We start from the raw sequence: 17,261 nt of genomic DNA, 5'->3' as shown, positions 1-17,261 counted from the left end.
GACGGACATTTCAAATTATAGAGTAGCTTCGCTACTAATAATGTAAGGTCTTCTAGAATAAAGTACTGTAACCAATAAATGTACAAGGTGTAAAAACTTTCTTATCAGATTACATTTGGTGTGCCGTGCGCGCACATATTCATTTCGTGCGTGCACACATTCATGTCAAACTTTTGTGCTGTTTTTGTATAATCATAATACCATTAAAACTATGTCATTTCGATATTATGTAAATAATACCAACTTTTCTGTAATATCGACAATAACAGCATGTTTATAATTTGTCAGCAATTACTACTTTCTTTTTACCCTTATATACTATATAGCCAACCCAACCATAGGGTATTATTACTAGTTTATTATTTTACGAGCGGCTACGTCCCTAGCATCTAGGAACTCCCAACAAATTAGCTTAAAACCATCACAGGACCAGTAAGTATATTCCCTGAAGAGTAGAGCCCAATCGGTTCAGTGGTTGCTGAAATCTTTAGCTTCAGACAGACGGACATATAATATAATAGGATATTTTTTGGTTAGCCTGTCTGTTGTTTGATTTATACATTGAATTATGTACTAGACAAATTTTATTTTATTTATAGAAAAAGTAAGGAACTGTGAATCTTGAAAATACGTCTAGATTTTTTTTAAGTTGAAAAATGGGCTCCTTGACCTAAAAAATCCTATATTGCGCTCAAACAAAATGAAATAGTCCTACAAATAACAAAATGCTATTTTTATTTCATCTGCCCAAAGCGTCGCTTTAAACGAGGAAATGTCTAATGGAAAATGCTTAAAATTTTTCCATAGAATATATGAATTGTGAATTTTTGAAAATGAACAATATATCAGTTTTATGACAAAAAGCATTAAACTAAAAAATCACAAAACCTTGTAACGTGAAAATCTAGGTATTGATCTAGCACCTCAACCAATATGTAGATCTTAATGAAACTGTGGTAATACGACACCCATACGGACAGGCCGAATACAGAGTTGCTTCGCTGTGACTTATGATAACAAACCCCCCGCACTAATCCTATTATATCACTATCCATCTCATGACCGCTGTTAACCCCGCACCCGGCGGTCAAACTAAGCCTGCCTAAATGTGGGGAGGGGACTTGAACATGCAACTATCACGAGTCCATCATGCACTTATATAATCGGGAGGCACGGCCTCCCCTTTTACCACCGCTGCCCCCACAGCCTGTCTACCGTCGGGCACTAAGCCCTAGCGCCCCACACCCCCTTCAAACCTAACTATTGTCATATTTTTGTTGTATATATATAGTAAACATAACTTGTAAATATTATTCAGTTTAAATATATAATTCTGTATGATTGAATCCTGCTTGTTTGTTTGGTAGAATACTTAAAGGCTAGGGCCCGTTGAATCCGAACTCGTTACCCCGTGGGCCGAGTACGCTCGGCTTACCAGAACTTGGTGTCAGCGTGTTTCAATCGAGCCTTACAGAAACTAGCCTATTCTACCTCTGATTGGACCCTTTGGCAAGTAAGGGGACAATCAGCCGCCAACTGACCCGTGAGACGGCCTTTTTAGGTCGAATTTCCATCATTTTGAACGCAATATGTGGGCCTCTGGCCTACGGCAAGCAGATTTAGCCTGCTAAAAGCGCCAGTTAAGACGCTTTTTCCGTGTCGTGTAGGAGTAGCGCTAGGTGCGCAGCCACGGCAACCGGATAATTTAGCTCAGACGGCTACAAAACTGAGTCTAAATTGGCAAGTGTAGCTGGGACAAGCCCCAGGACACCCAGGCCAAACCTACGAGACAGACAGCTGTGTGCTGGTCTCCCTAAGAAGGCAATGTGTGGCTGCGAAGCTTCAGCACACAAGTAAGCCCTACCACTGCGACGGATAGCAGATTTTGAGCCACAGGCACGGCAGGACGGGACATTCCCTGCCGCTGCCTCCCAGGATTCGAACCCGAGGCGCTGCAGGACGGGCCATTCCCTGCCGCCATTTGTCGGGATTCGAACCAGCGGCGCTGTAGGACGGGTCATTCCCTACCGCCGTCACCCCTCTGAACCTTGCAGGACGGACATTCCCTGCTGCCAGTGCTTCCAGAATCACACCTAGAGCTCCTAGTGATAACAACACATCATTGTGTATAAAATGTCAACCAAGTGATAAAAATAAATATAAAATTGTTGACCAAGTGATAATTAATAAGCTCTAGTGATTCGAAGCTACAGTCTAAGCCACCATGGTAAGCGATACCACCATAGCTGCGGTGCGGCCACCACCAAAGTTTCTGCCGACCCCAGCCGAACGAGAGGCCCCCTTGTCTCAAGGGCAGGACCTCCACTTCCCCTGCCATATCAGGGTGAGGTTTCCTACTCCTGACCCTGCCCAGCATGTACAGGTTGATGCCATGGTTGATTCTGGCAACCGTGTACCAGGGTCTGCTGTAATTTCTGAGCACCTCATGCACGCGATGGGCGTGCAACGCATGTTGATTCCGGACAACACCCAGATCCTGACTGCTAATGAGGAAGGCCAGCCCCTCCAGGTAATTGGAAAATTAAAAGAGTTATATATGGCAGTTTCACACACTCTTATACTCCATCTATACCACGTGACTGTGGTCCGAAATCTCTCCCACCCTCTGAACTTAGGAGGGTATTTTCTCAAGGAGTTCGGAACTAGGCTCTGTTTCGACATGCAACCACCTTGCTTGTGGGCGCGTGGGGAGTTTATCCCACTCCGTGGCGTCCCCATTGACCGGGAGACAGCCGAGAGGGAGCTAAGCTATGAGGGGCCTCTGCCAGGCCCCCTGCCTGAGCAGCCGCGTGTGGTTGAGAAAGGCACACACTGGGTGGACGCTGAGCTCAACGCACACAAGGGAGCTAACCTGCTAGCCATGGGGTTGCCCCCAGTGCCCAAGGTGCCAAGGGAGAGCCTGCCAACAACGTTTCCCGAGATTGCCAGCCCTCCAGAACCAATCTTCTCCTCCGACATTTTTATCAACGGCCAGCCGTGTCCACCTGGCCCCCTCTACCTGGGACCTCCAGCCAGTCCACCAGCCAAGCCCGAGTCCAGACCCGTCAAGTCGCGGTCTGATGTACCCGGAGCCACACTCAACTCTCAGGCCCCAGCCTCTCCCGGCGCCGTGCCCGTCAAGTCGCGGCCGGACGCCCACGGAGCCAAAGCTGGACCCAGCATGGCGGCCTCTCCCAGCGCCGAGCCCGTCAAATCGTGGCCGGACGCCCCCGGAGCCAAGCCTGGCTCCGACACGTCAGCCTCTCCAGAAGCCGAGCCCGTCAAGTCGCGGCCGGTGGGTCCCGGAGCCAAGGCTGACCCCTCACCAGCCACGTATAGGCTGAGCGCTGTCACCCCAACTGACGGTCAACCACCCCAGCTCCGCACAGCCAAGCGAGTGGTCCTGCCTGGCCGCGGGGTCATGGCAGTCCCTGTTGAGCTAGTAGGCCATCGCACCAAGGATGCCATTCAACTAGCTGCCCCAGAACAGAGGTTTGGGGAGGACCTTGTTATTCCAGAGGGCCTGTATGCCCACAGGCCTGGCTCTGCCACTGTGTTTAGAGTACTGGTGGTCAATGAGGGGGAGGTGCCCCTCTTGCTGGATGCTGGCCTCCCAGTGGCAGGGGAGCTGGTCAAACCTGACATTCTGGAGGTCTCTGATACGCCTCCCCCGCGTCTCCACTCGGTCCAAGAACCTGCTGAGCCCATAGACATGCAAGAGTTGTGGGAAGCCTTGGAGATGGAAGACAATGAGTTCCTACGCAAGGACCCCTTGCTCAAGAAGGAGGTCTGGACTACGTTGTCAGAGTACAGGGACGTCTTCTCCAATTCTACCCCCGGCTGCACAGATGTGGTTGAATTGCAGCTGCGCCTCAAGCCAGGGACCCAGCCGATCCGCCAGAGATTTAGGGATCTGAACCCGCGGCAAGAGGCTGAACTGGAGAAACAACTGGACACTTGGCTGCAGGAAGGAGTCATAGAGCCGTCGGACTCCGCCTGGAGCAGCCCCCTGGTGCCCATCAAGAAGAAGGACGGGAGCACCCGCTGGGCCGTCGACTACAGGGCCCTCAACAAGTGTCTGGAGCTGGACAGCTACCCCCTGCCTAGGATCCAGCAATTGGTGGAACGAGCTGGCGGGCACCGTGTCTACAGTGCTCTAGACGCGGTGGCCGCATACTACACCATCCGTGTGTCTGAGGATAGCCGGCCCTGCACCGCCTTCACCACCCCCAGGGGCTTGTATCAATGGAAAAGGATGCCCTTTGGCCTGGCTACGGCACCGTCTGTCTATTCCAGGTTTATTGCAGGGGTCCTAAACCCACTAGGCACAGCCAACCTCCAGTCATACCTTGACGACGTCCTGACCTTCCACCAGGATACCTGGGCCCACCTGGCCAGGCTCCGAGAGGTCGTGGAGGCCCACCGCAGGGGAGGGATCTGCCTCAAGCCAGCCAAGACCAAGTTGTTCCGGTCCAAGGTGGATTATCTGGGTCACACCCTCAGCCGGGAGGGGATAGCCATGCAAGAGGACTATATTGACCGCATCTTGGACTGGCCAGCCCCTAGCACCCCCAAGGATTTGCTGGCGTTGCTGGGCTTCTTTGGATACTACCGCCTGTTCATCCCAGAGTATGCAGACCTCACCTACGAGATGAATCGGCAGAAGACGGCCAAGGCCCTAACCTGGACGCCTGAGATGGAAGCCCAGCTGCTGCAACTCAAGGACAAGTTCCGACAGGCCCCCATCCGAGCGCCGCCCAGGTTTGATTTACCAGCAGTGTTCCAGCTCACCACAGATTTCAGCAGCCGCGCCATCTCTGCCATACTGAGTCAATGCCAGGAGGGCAAGGAGAGGCTGATTGCCGCCGTGGGGCGCAAGACAACCGACCCTGAGACGCGCTACCCGTCCTGGAAGGGAGAGATGGCCGCCATTATCTATGGGATCCGAAAATTCCACGGCATCTTGTCCTACCGCAGCTTCCAGATCAACACTGATTCCTCTGCCCTGCTACAGATGAAATCACTGAACACATCCACAGGGATGGTGGCCCGCTGGCAGGAGGAGCTAGCGGCCTTAGACTTTACCGTCTGCCACAGGCCTGGCACCCAGAATACCAACGCCGACGCCCTCAGCCGCCGGGAAGATGCCAACATGCCAACGGCTAGCGCCGAAGAATTAGCAGAGCAGGCTGAGTATATCCACAACCTGGCCCAGCTAGGGGAGCCCGCAGCTAGCCGGCCTCCTGCCGCCCGACTGGATTCAGCTAGAGTATTGGAAGCCCAGACACAGGACCCCCTCCTGCTCCGTGTCCGCCAATGGGTGGCTGATGGCAAGGCCCCAACCAAGGCTGAGCTGCGTGGCAAGGAACGAGACGAGCAGCAGTACGCCAGCCGCTTCTCAGCCCTGGGGCTTGACGAGCATGGCTGCCTCACCACCACTGACCAGACTCTGACAGGAGAGAGGACAAGATACCTACTGCCTTCGGCCCTCCAGCAGGATGCGTTCTTTTTAGCCCATGGAACCCCCATGGCTGGGCACTTTGGGATGGACGCAACTATCGCCCGCGTTGCCATGCATTTCTGGTGGCCCAACCTGGCCCGTGACGTCCGCCTGATGGTACAAACCTGCCCTGAGTGTGTCCAGAAAGTTACCAAGGAGAGGCTGAAGCAGGGGATCCACGTGCCCTCCCGCCAGGGGTATCCACAGCAAGTCCTATTCATCGACCTGGTGGGGCCACTGCCAGAGACCCCAGCAGGGAACCGCTACATCCTCACCTGCCAAGATGGATTTAGCCGGTTTGTCAGCCTCTACGCCATCCCCAACAAGCGCACCCTCACGGTGGCTGAAGCCCTGTTGCACCGCCACCTGGCCACGTTCGGATGCCCCCTGAAGATCCATTCCGACAATGGAATGGAATTTACCGGCCAGGTATTCCAGGAACTGGCCTCCCGGCTCGAGATTGGCCTGACACATCCACCACCCTACAATCCGCAGTCCAACCGAGTGGAGAGGTTTCATAGGACGCTCAACACAGGCATGCGCCTGTTCCTAGACAGAGACGATAACAACTGGGAGCCCCACCTGCCTGCCATTGCCTTTGCCTACAACACCAAGGCCTGTAGATCCACTGGTGTGACCCCGTTCCTGGCCTTCTTTGGGAGAGAGGCCAAACTTCCGGTGGACATGGTGCTACGGCTGCCAGAGACCGAATATGCTTCAGTTCCAGCCAACGTCCAAGCTCTGTTGCAGCGCTACTACGCAGTTTATGATGCCATCCAGCAGAAGGAGGAGGGAGCCATCAGGAGGAGCGCGGCAGCTTACGAAGGCACGGCCAAGTATGAGGTTGGAGACTTGGTCTGGTACCTGGCCCCTCGCCTGGTGCCAGGAAAGGCAGCCAAGATTACCAAGAGATGGACTGGCCCCTGGAAAGTAGTGAGGAAAGCTACAGAAGTCCATTATGTCATCAAACCTGCCTCTCCAGTAGCCAGGATCTCCGAAGTTACCGCGCATGTAGGCCGACTGCGCAAATACACTGGAGATGTGACTGCCCACCAGATCCCAGAAGACATCCAAGTTGACGTGGACGGCGACGAGGATGCCACCGAGCTGCCAGTTGGAGCGGCGGCGCCCGCAGCTAGCAACCCAGGAGAGTTCCCAGTGCACCAGCCAGCCGCAGCCGCCCCACAGCCTAGCGGCCAAGATCGTGACCCAGTGGAGGAAAACCTGCAGGAGCAACCCAACGAACCACCGCCGCCGCCTCCCGCTCCAGAGCCACTCAGAGATGCCATCTGGAACCCTGACGCAGACATGGAGAACCTGCCAGCCGGCAGCGGACCTGTAGGAGAAGAGCCAGCCACTGCGATGGAAGAAGCCGCCCCAGAAGAAGAAGAAGAAGCCATGTGCCCCCTGCTGATGACAGCCATCCCCATCCGGGTAGGAGCTAGGAGGCCAAGCAACCTGAATCAAGCAGGCGCCCCCATGGAATTCTATGCGCCCTTTGCCATCACCATTCCACCCTCAGGAACCACCAGAATCTGCCTAGGCCTCCGTGTCCAGTTGCCAGCCGAGACAGAACTGATCCTGCAGACGAGGCAAAATTTCCAGCGGCGAGGCCTGGCCGTGGCCAACCCACGCCTAGAAGCCAACCAGGAGCTGACAATGCTGATCACCAACCACAGTCAGACCGAGCAACGAGTGTCCCGAGGAGCCTGTGTAGCCCGAGCTGTCCTCCATCGAGCTGTGCCCCAGGAACTGCCTGTCCGGCGCAGGAGCCGGCTGTCGTATCCCCAGGTTCAAGGCCTGGTGGCTCAGGAGCCACGCAACCCTTGAAGGGGAGGTTGTGGTAATACGACACCCATACGGACAGGCCGAATACAGAGTTGCTTCGCTGTGACTTATGATAACAAACCCCCCGCACTAATCCTATTATATCACTATCCATCTCATGACCGCTGTTAACCCCGCACCCGGCGGTCAAACTAAGCCTGCCTAAATGTGGGGAGGGGACTTGAACATGCAACTATCACGAGTCCATCATGCACTTATATAATCGGGAGGCACGGCCTCCCCTTTTACCACCGCTGCCCCCACAGCCTGTCTACCGTCGGGCACTAAGCCCTAGCGCCCCACACCCCCTTCAAACCTAACTATTGTCATATTTTTGTTGTATATATATAGTAAACATAACTTGTAAATATTATTCAGTTTAAATATATAATTCTGTATGATTGAATCCTGCTTGTTTGTTTGGTAGAATACTTAAAGGCTAGGGCCCGTTGAATCCGAACTCGTTACCCCGTGGGCCGAGTACGCTCGGCTTACCAGAAAACTTTGTGGGGATATGTAAATTGTGAACTCATTTAATCCCTAAAAATAACTGCCGTCTATCTTTTATAGGAGCCGAGAAAATCACGTTTCCCCCTTTCTGTCCCAGACGGACAGACGGACGGACAGACGGACGGACAGACGGAAATTTTGAATTATAGAGTAGCTTCGCTACTAATAAGAAAGAAAAAAGTTGTGCGTCTGGCACATTTTAACACATATGCAAATTTAAGTTTTAAAATGAAAAGAAAAACAGCTAGATGTCTAAACAAACAAAGTCGAAAATTTGTACTTTATAAGACAAGGTTACAAACCCCGCCTTTAACTCTTTTTCATCTCCTTTAGATTGACACCCAACCTAAACACACACACACACACACACACACACACACACACCTTGACGAAACACTCTGTCTGCTCGCCACTCTGCAAAAACTATAAAAATAGGTCAAATTATATCGCGTGGTTACTTTCAAAGCAAAGGGATTTCCCCCCATATACTAATAGAAACTTTACAAAAAAACGAGATTGGTCAAAAGACTGCGCATTCTTTCTTCAGTTGAGTGAAACCGATGGACGGAAACAGTAGATTTTCAAATGTATCTGTGTCGGTAAAATTCGCCAGTACTGTACTAAAAAAATAAAAAATTCAATAATCACGTAATCTTCCTTCCAATGCTTTTTAAGGGGGGTAAGGTCAACCATCACAACGGATTAATGGGCTTTAAAAGCTAAAGTTGGGGTATTAAAAGTATATTTAAAAGCTAAAGTTGGGGTATTAAAAGTATTTTTAAAAGCGAAGCTTTTCTATAATTACTGTTGGTTCGTCCGTACGTCCGTCCAAGATAGATAGCTTTTATTCGTTAATTTAGGCATGTTAGAATTGTCCTATCGATTTCAAACTTTGCAGGATGATTCCTGTAGTAGTTAGGTACGATTTAGAAAGCGTAGCAACTCTATAATCATTACCAGAATTCCGTACGCCCATTTTAAACATGTTGATTTTGTACTTTTTTAAAAAAAAAATTTTTATGTGATCTAATTATTCGTTTGATCTGATTTTTGGTATACTGATTCCTGGGACAACAAAGTACAATATTATAAACGAAGCAACTCTATAATCAAGTCCTAAAAATGTAAGTATGTCCATAAACAGTATTCTGTACAAGCAGTTTTTCAACAAATTTACTTACAACTTTGCTTCGAATCTTATACATTTATATTCTGATTATTCATTTCTGACACTATACAAGTGTTAATGTCTGTTTGTCCTAAATGCAGTTTTTTTCTGGTTGTTATACTTGACTAAGTACTTTGGCTTAGAAACGACTACTATATTTTGTAGTTCATTCTATTCATTATCGAACTTTCTATTTGTCAGAAAATAATTTCTTGAATTTTAATCAGATTAGTATATCTATACACAACAAGGATAACAACATCCATAAAAGCAAGCACTAAAACGGTAGGACAAACGGATATTAAGTATTAACACTTGTATAGTGTCAGACCTGAATAATCATAATATAAATGTGTAAGAGTCGAAACAATAGTGTGTAAATTTGTTGAAAAGCTGCTTGATTCAGGATAATGTTTATGGACATTCTTACATTTAAGGACTTGATTATTGCTTTGCATAAAAATTTGTTTTAAAAAAGTAAAAAAATCAACATGTTTAAAATGGACGTACGGACATTTTGGTGATGATTATAGAGTTGCTATGCTTTAAAAATCGTACCTAGCTACTAAAGGAATCAACATGCAAAATTTGAAATCGGTAAGACAATTCTAACATGCCTAAATTAACGTAAAAAACTATCCGTTACGGACGGACGGACGGACCTAACCTAATTATAGAAAAGCTTCGCTTTTAAAAAATGGAAGTATGTGGTTCTAACTATACAATTTGGGATTTTTTGGTCATTGTATTTTGAATATTTTTTGTAAGCAGCTTTTATTATCTATAGTTTGACATGATTCATAAAAGCAAATCTCAACAAATTAGACACATAGGGACAAACTATCATTCAATATTCTAGATTAGTACAGTTCTCTCAAATGTAATAATATTCGTAGTATTTTTTAGTAGCGAAGCTACTCTATGATTTACTATATCAGTTCGTCAATTCGTAACGCTATTGTAGAAACAGCTATTGACAGCTAACAAAGAAACAAGGACGAGTATGGCTAGCTTTAAGAGATAGCCATTATAAGCTGTTGTTTGCAAATAAATATTATGCAGTTGGAATTCAGTTGGATATAGAATTTGGCATAGCTAGGTTAGCAAGGTATCGGCAGGTTTTAGTCCCTAGGTGTGGACACCGCGGTTACATTACATATCCATTTAAGTATTTACCAAAGTTATCATTTAATTAATAGTTATCTGCATGCATGCTTTTATATCCTTATACTAAAGTAACAGGATGTTTGTCTGTCTGTGTGTCTGTACCGAAGGATCTCGCTAACCGCTGAACCGATCGGGTTCTCCTTAACAGGGTAGATTCTCATAGGTCCCGGGAAGGTTTATAACTATTTTCCTGGGGGGTGGGACACCCCAAACCCCCCCAAAAATGAAAAATACCCATCCCCCCACCAAAAAATTTTTCCACCCCCCAAAATATTTTTTAAAAATTTTTCTTCTAAAATCTAAAATAAGAAATTGGGTTATCAAATTCGACTCCCCCCTCCTCAAGTGCCCCTAGAGGCCTCAAGGGGGCGTAGCCGCTAGTCTTAAAAAAAGTACTAGTACAAATAAAGTGATTTATTATAAGGTAAGATTGCAAGACTATTCTACAATTAGCTAAAAGTCTGTCCTTCGTCGATAATAAACTATGAAGGCTTGAGATTTACTCAGCCGCTATTAAAGCTAGACCTCTGATCATGTATTATGCAGCATATAACATACTGGCTGTCCCACTACCTAATAAAAATGACGTCATAAAATAAAATTGACCAATATTAGGCCAATATACATTTTACCATTGGTCAATTAAAATGCATACTGGCCATACTGCATCAGTTATTTGTATTGTATGACGTCATTTTTTATTATGCTCTGTTAGCTGCGTCTCCGATTTAAATTTTTTTTGAGATATAGTAAGCAAATTAAATTTCTCGTGTTTTTGTGTTCATAGCTGAAAGGACAAGTAATTTTTTTTATTTATTATTTATTTTTCTACTATTTAAGATAGAGAATACCATGTACTTAAAAGAATCAAGTATACAATTTACTTTGTATGTCAGTCTTTCGGTCATGCAAAAAATTTATTTTTAAAAAGTTTTGTGATTTTTATAATATTAATATCTTTTATTCTGGTTTCTTTCTATTTCTTTCTTTTTCTTCTGCTCCCCGAACATTCAATTTATAATTTACTTTATGTCAAATCCTGATTTTTTTGTGCTTCGCTTCTTATGGATGTTAAGTTAAAATCAATTGGAAATGCTTAGATCTATATATTTATGATTCTAACAAAGATAATCTATAAAAAAAAGATTATTTGTAGATATGTCGTTTGTTGGGTCTTTATAATTAGGAAACTTTCCCAAAGTTATTATGCAGTAGCGAGAACTAAACAACATTTATAATTTGAAAATTATTGTTAGTGTCTCAATTTATGGAAAAATATAGAATAATAAATTTTAGATTATTTTTTCTTTAGAAAAATGGTGGATAATGTTATATGGCTCATTTTAATTCAAGGTAGACATAAATTATTTATAGGCAATTATTTCAGCAATTAGAGCACACAGTGCCTTCGAAGGTGCTTTGACTTTAGTGTCAGAACCTAAATTGGGACATAGTGCATTTCATTACCCTAGGTTAGGTAACTTCATTTCACTTTTCAATAAAATCTAAAATGCAGCGGTTTTTCAAAAATATAGATTTAAAAATTTCAAGTTCAATTTTCACCCACTAGGAGTTACCGCATAATCATGACAAGAAAAGCAAAGATTATTTATTTAAAATTTTGAACAACTTTGCTTTTATAAAGTCAGTCATAAAACCTCTCTATATATGATTTATTTAAGGCTGAATTTCCGTGACCTTAGCAAAGCAATTGATAAAAATGGCTATTAATTAACTCACTTTAGGAGTGGTTTTATGAAGAACTTTATAAAAGCAAACTTGTTCAAAATTTTAGATTAATAATCTTTGCTTTTCTTGTCATGGTTATGCGGTAACTCTTAGTGGGTGAAAATTGAACTTGAAATTTTCAAATTTAATTTCCTGAAAAACCGCTGCATTTTAGATTTTATTGAAAAGTGAAATAAAGTTACCTAACATAGGGTAATGAAATGCACTATGTCCCAATTTAGGTTTTGACACAAAAGTCAAAGCACCTTCATTTGCACTGTGAGCAGGCTTCCTTTCAGGGGGCTATTAAGAAAATAACCCAAATACCTTTACCATTAATTTTAATGTTCCAAAAAAAATATAATTAGCTTATATATGATTAAATCTATTTAAAGGGGTAGTTTCACGAAATGCATTTGAACTTTTAACTTTCAACTGTATATTTTTTGCTAGTTAATGGGTTAAACTATATTAATATGGCATATATTTGAAAGAATTTTCTACCACGTAGTTTTGAAAATATCAAGACTTGAAAATCGTCTTTTTAAATATACAATCAGATTCAAGTCTTGATATTTTCAAAACTACGTGGTATAAAATTGAAATTCTTTCGGATATATGCCATATAAATGTAGTTTAACCAATTAACCAGGAAAAAATATGCGGTTCACTAAATTAAGTTCAAATGCCTTTCGTGAAATTACCCCTTTTACTAGTTTAATGTTGATCTTTATTTATTCAGTATTCCTTGGCCCGGCACACGGACTGTTCTTCTTTGATTTTCAACCTCTATTTGGTAAGTTTATTATTCTGTTGTGTGCACAAAGTTGCAATAGATGAAGTGAATAAGAAAGCAAGGATGACAGTATCCATAATTAGCAAAGCAAAAAAACTTGAAATGAAATACAAAAAGGGAGCGTTTGTTAAAATCAGGAATGTATTATTGGAGAAAAAATCATGAAACCTTTTACACATAATTTGAATTTTTTATTTATATTTTGTTTTTTGAGTGATAGATCAACGGTTATAATAAATTAGATACAGAATGCAAAATAATGGAAATTTAAGATGCTGTACGTATTGGTGCAAAAAATGGGGACAATTTTTAAATTGATTTGACGGGGCTGTTTTTTTTTCGTCACAAGTGAGGGGAAAGAAAAGGGAAGGAGGAAAGAAACCCCCTAGAAAAGAGATGGGGGTATGACGTCACACACCAAAACAATTTGAAATTTGTCCCCATTTTTTGCACTAATACGTACAGCATTAAATTTAATTTTGGTATTTTTATCCACAAATATTGTAGAAATCAAACTAACCACTAAAGGTACAGGAAAATATGTAAAAAAAATAACTTCCTGTCTTTTCATCTTGAATAGCTTAAATTTAATTATGATACCTTAATTTAAAACATTTTGAACAAATCATCATATCATCTATAAAGAAACTTTAGCAACAAAACATGTATTATTTCATATCTTTGTAATCAAGATAATGTTTAAAGAAATATTACTTGTGAGTACCAAAAATTCTGTAAACTAATTGTGTTGTAAAGGATGTGTTGAAAAAAAAATTTTTCTCTTCATTTAGGAACTTAAAAATAAATATCACTGTAACAGAGCAATTTAATGTCTCTTATGTGGTTAATTTCTATTTAATTTCCTGGATGAATTACAATTCTTTAAGATTTTAATTTTTAAAAAAACTAAAAATATACATTGCAGACTTGATGCACAATCTTAAAGGAAGCATGCAAGAAATACAAAGCTCTGACTGCAGAAGACTGCCACAAGTAGACCCAATACCCCAAATTTGAAGTATTTGGTCTACTAGAGCATATATTTCTTGCAGGCTTCCTTAAACAGAAGTTAACATCATGTTCTTAAGTTGTTTTATTGGTAGCACATTTACTAAAGGTGCCAAATAGTTTGCTATAGATTTTATTTATCTAGAATCCAATGCTAAGAATTCTGAATGTGATGAGTCTCCAATAGATTTGATCTCAAGTTCCAGGGTTACAAATGAGCTCAGTGGTTTTACTTTATCAAGTAATATTTTATATATATAATAGCCAAACTACTCTATTGCTTGTCTCTTAGACAGGTTTCCTTTATATTAACCTTCCTTTGCTGATATCATATATATTTTTATAATAAAAAGCATTATGTTGTAACTGGGATGGGATAGGGCTAAACACCATAGATTGTCTGGTGTGATTTTAAAAATATCTATTAAGTACCGTTACTATTATGTCAATTTAAATAAGGAAATCAATTTTTATGAATACACTAGTATGTAAACCTGAGTAATTAACCCCCCTGAAATCTGTTTGCATGGGTAAATTTTTAACTCCCCCTCAAAATTTACCCCCGGGGTAAAATTTTGGGGGGGGGGGGGGATAATTTAATAATGTAAAAAGATACCTACCTAATAATGAAATACTATTAAATATTTAGTAGTAAAAATGCGCGTGAAGCACGCCAAAAATTTTTATAGGGATTTTTTTATTTGGGGGGGGGAGGGTATTTACCAAGAGAGGGGAAAATGGAATTCTATATAACCTTTTAAAAGATTATATATCTGCTTTTTCTAAACTGGTTTCGCCCTCCTAACTGTTTATCATATGTATTTATGTTTTTTTTTAATTTTTTGTAATTTCAGAGACAATCCTATTTCATGTCAAATCTTTAATGAATTTCATGTTTAGCATTGCAGTGTTTGTTTTCCTTAATTAAAAAAAAACTCTAGGATACACACTGCCAGTAAGTGGGAAACTATCTTTTGGAACTTCTGGAATAGAATTTCCCTTTGATTTTTTTGATTCATCTTCTCTGTTCCCATCAAGAAGTCCAACTATAACTGGTGGCAGTCTTGGTACAGATATGTAAGATATTTAGTTGCACAGCTACTCTATAAGTGTTTTTTGTCTGTCTGTCTTTCTTCAAACCCAGATTGTACCAATTTCATAAGCTGTGTACACAGTGGTGAAAAGGATATAACATTGTCATTTCATATTATGAAACACATATTATATAATATTCTAAAGTGAGGCATTCAGGGAGGGAAGCAGGAATATGTCAGTGTCACAATAATTGCCTTGAACAGTTGGGGAGTTGAATCTATTTTTATAGAGGCAGAAATATTATCTATGATTACGGGTTTGCCCCTCTAAAAAACGTAATCTACCATTCCACTTTCCCCTCTCTTGGTGATGAAATCATCAATGCCGATACGATTTTTGAAATGTACCATTCCACTTCAAGAAAGGCGAAACTGGAATGGTGGTTTACACTTGTAACATCAACATAATTGAAATCATACATACTATTTTTAGAGTGAAAAGCCATTTTGTCAAGCGTTGTAGTTATGTATTATATAACAGTGTTATGCAATAAGGTTGCTTTAAAGTATAATAAATAGTTGTGCGGCATTCTACAGTTGGGGAGTTGAATCTATTTTTATAGAAGCAGAAATACAGGGTGTTTTTTTTAATGGAACAAAAGTATTGCTTAATATAACCCACTTGCCATTGACAGAAATTAATAATCTATATCTTAATTTCTTCATTGGGTTAGGGAGTTTTGCATAAGCAAAAAATATTTAGCGATTTTCAACCAATTATGCCTTAAAAACCGTTTTTTCAAAACCACCTATTTTTGGAAGATTTTTGGATCATGACCGATTTAAAGGGTGTGCATGTGCAAAAATGCATACATTTTTAAAATTCAAATTGTGCGACTTGTGATAATAGTAGAAAAATGTTATGCATATCGTTAGAATCATCATAAACTCTAGTTTTTGGAAATATATGTATCATATTCATGCTATTTGTAGTATAGAAGCTACATTGGAAAATGTGAGAAAGGTTGAAAAGTTTTAAGTAAGTTGGGACATTTTACCACGTAGCTCCTAAACTATACGTAGCACAGTAATAGTTCTAAAACACCCAAAAACTAGAGTTTATGACGATTCCAACGATATGCATAACATTTTTCTACTATTAACACAAGCCACACAATTTGAATTTTAAAAATGTACGCATTTTTGCTGACTCTTTAAATTGGTCATGATCCAAAAATCTTCCAAAAATAGGTTGTTTGGAAAAACCGGTTTTTAAGGCATAATTTGTTGAAAATCGCTAAATATTTTTTTCATATACAAAACTCCCCAGCCCAATGAAGAAATTAAGATATAGATTATTAATTTCTGTCAATGGCAAGTGGGTTATATTGAGCAATACTTTTGTTCCATTAAAAAAAACACCCTGTATTTCTGCTTCTATAAAAATAGATTCAACTCCCCAACTGTAGAATGCCGCACAACTATTTATCATACTTTAAAGCAACCTTATTGCATAACACTCTTATATAATACATAACTACAACGCTTGACAAAATGGCTTTTCACTCTAAAAGCTGAGAACTTTATCCAAAAAGAAAAGATGCAAAGGAATTTAGTAAAAATACTTAAGAGAAAAGAAAGAAAAAAACTTTAAATTGATGTGGTTTATTGTTCTTACTTTAACAGTATGATTCTATAGTTGTCAAAGTATATGTTTGATACCCCTTTAAAAATGCTTCAAAAACAATTTAATACAGGAACCTGATTTGAAGGATAACCATATAGAATATAGAAGCCATTTCCATAAAGGCGTGGCTTGCATGTTTATTTTCTGCACAAAATTAAAAGGTTGTTTTATGTATACCACATAGAGCTATATGACATATAATTATACAGACCAATAGAATATAAGTTGTCTTGTCACCAGCCTCTAGGGGAGGCCAGGTGAGCTAAGTAAAATTACCTAAAACCACCTCAATACATTTATGAAGCTTCCCTGATAAGTACAACCAATTTGGACCAGCATTTACTTAAATCTTTAGCTTCAGACAAAAAAAAACTTAGGTACTGCTTTAATTTATTAATGTTAACCAAAAAATTCAAAATATATTCATTTGATACTTAACTCTTTTTGTGTATTTTCAGTTATGAATTCATGGGATTTAGCTGGAATTGGGGTAGTGTAAGCACCAAAGGCTCAGAACATTCTATAGATGGAAAACAATATCCAGCTGAACTCCAGATTCAACTGATCAATAAGAAATATCTTGGAGAAAGTTATATTTCTTGCAATAGTTCATCAGATTGTGAATCTATCTTGTCTTTCACTTTTGAAGTTAGTATAATTTAGATTTAAAAATTGTATTATACAATTACTACTTAAATACTTATCATACTTGTTCAACACCTTGTATTGATATCATATTTAGGTTAGTTCTACAGATAATCCAAATCTCAGCCAATTTTTAAACCAAGTAGAAAACGAAAATCAAAATTTAGAATTAGAAGAAGTAAGTAAAGCAA

The 17,261-nt window shown here is 41.5% G+C and overlaps 2 long non-coding RNA genes across 2 annotated transcripts; both read left to right on the top strand.

The window, feature by feature from the left end:
* The first annotated feature begins 11,483 nt into the window (after window positions 1-11,483).
* Window positions 11,484-13,946, top strand: LOC145333892 (uncharacterized). The gene is made up of 3 exons (XR_013884639.1): window positions 11,484-11,525; window positions 12,643-12,696; window positions 13,850-13,946. It is a non-coding gene; the product is annotated as an uncharacterized LOC145333892 (long non-coding RNA).
* Window positions 13,947-14,651: 705 nt separating this feature from the next.
* Window positions 14,652-17,251, top strand: LOC145333891 (uncharacterized). The gene is made up of 3 exons (XR_013884638.1): window positions 14,652-14,781; window positions 16,884-17,073; window positions 17,168-17,251. It is a non-coding gene; the product is annotated as an uncharacterized LOC145333891 (long non-coding RNA).
* The last annotated feature ends 10 nt before the right edge of the window (window positions 17,252-17,261 follow it).

Source organism: Acartia tonsa, chromosome 12 (assembly GCF_053477335.1).
Source record: "Acartia tonsa isolate MP-2025a chromosome 12, ASM5347733v1, whole genome shotgun sequence".
NCBI classification, from domain to species: Eukaryota; Metazoa; Arthropoda; class Copepoda; order Calanoida; family Acartiidae; genus Acartia; species Acartia tonsa.
This window is presented reverse-complemented; position numbering and strand designations above follow the sequence as displayed.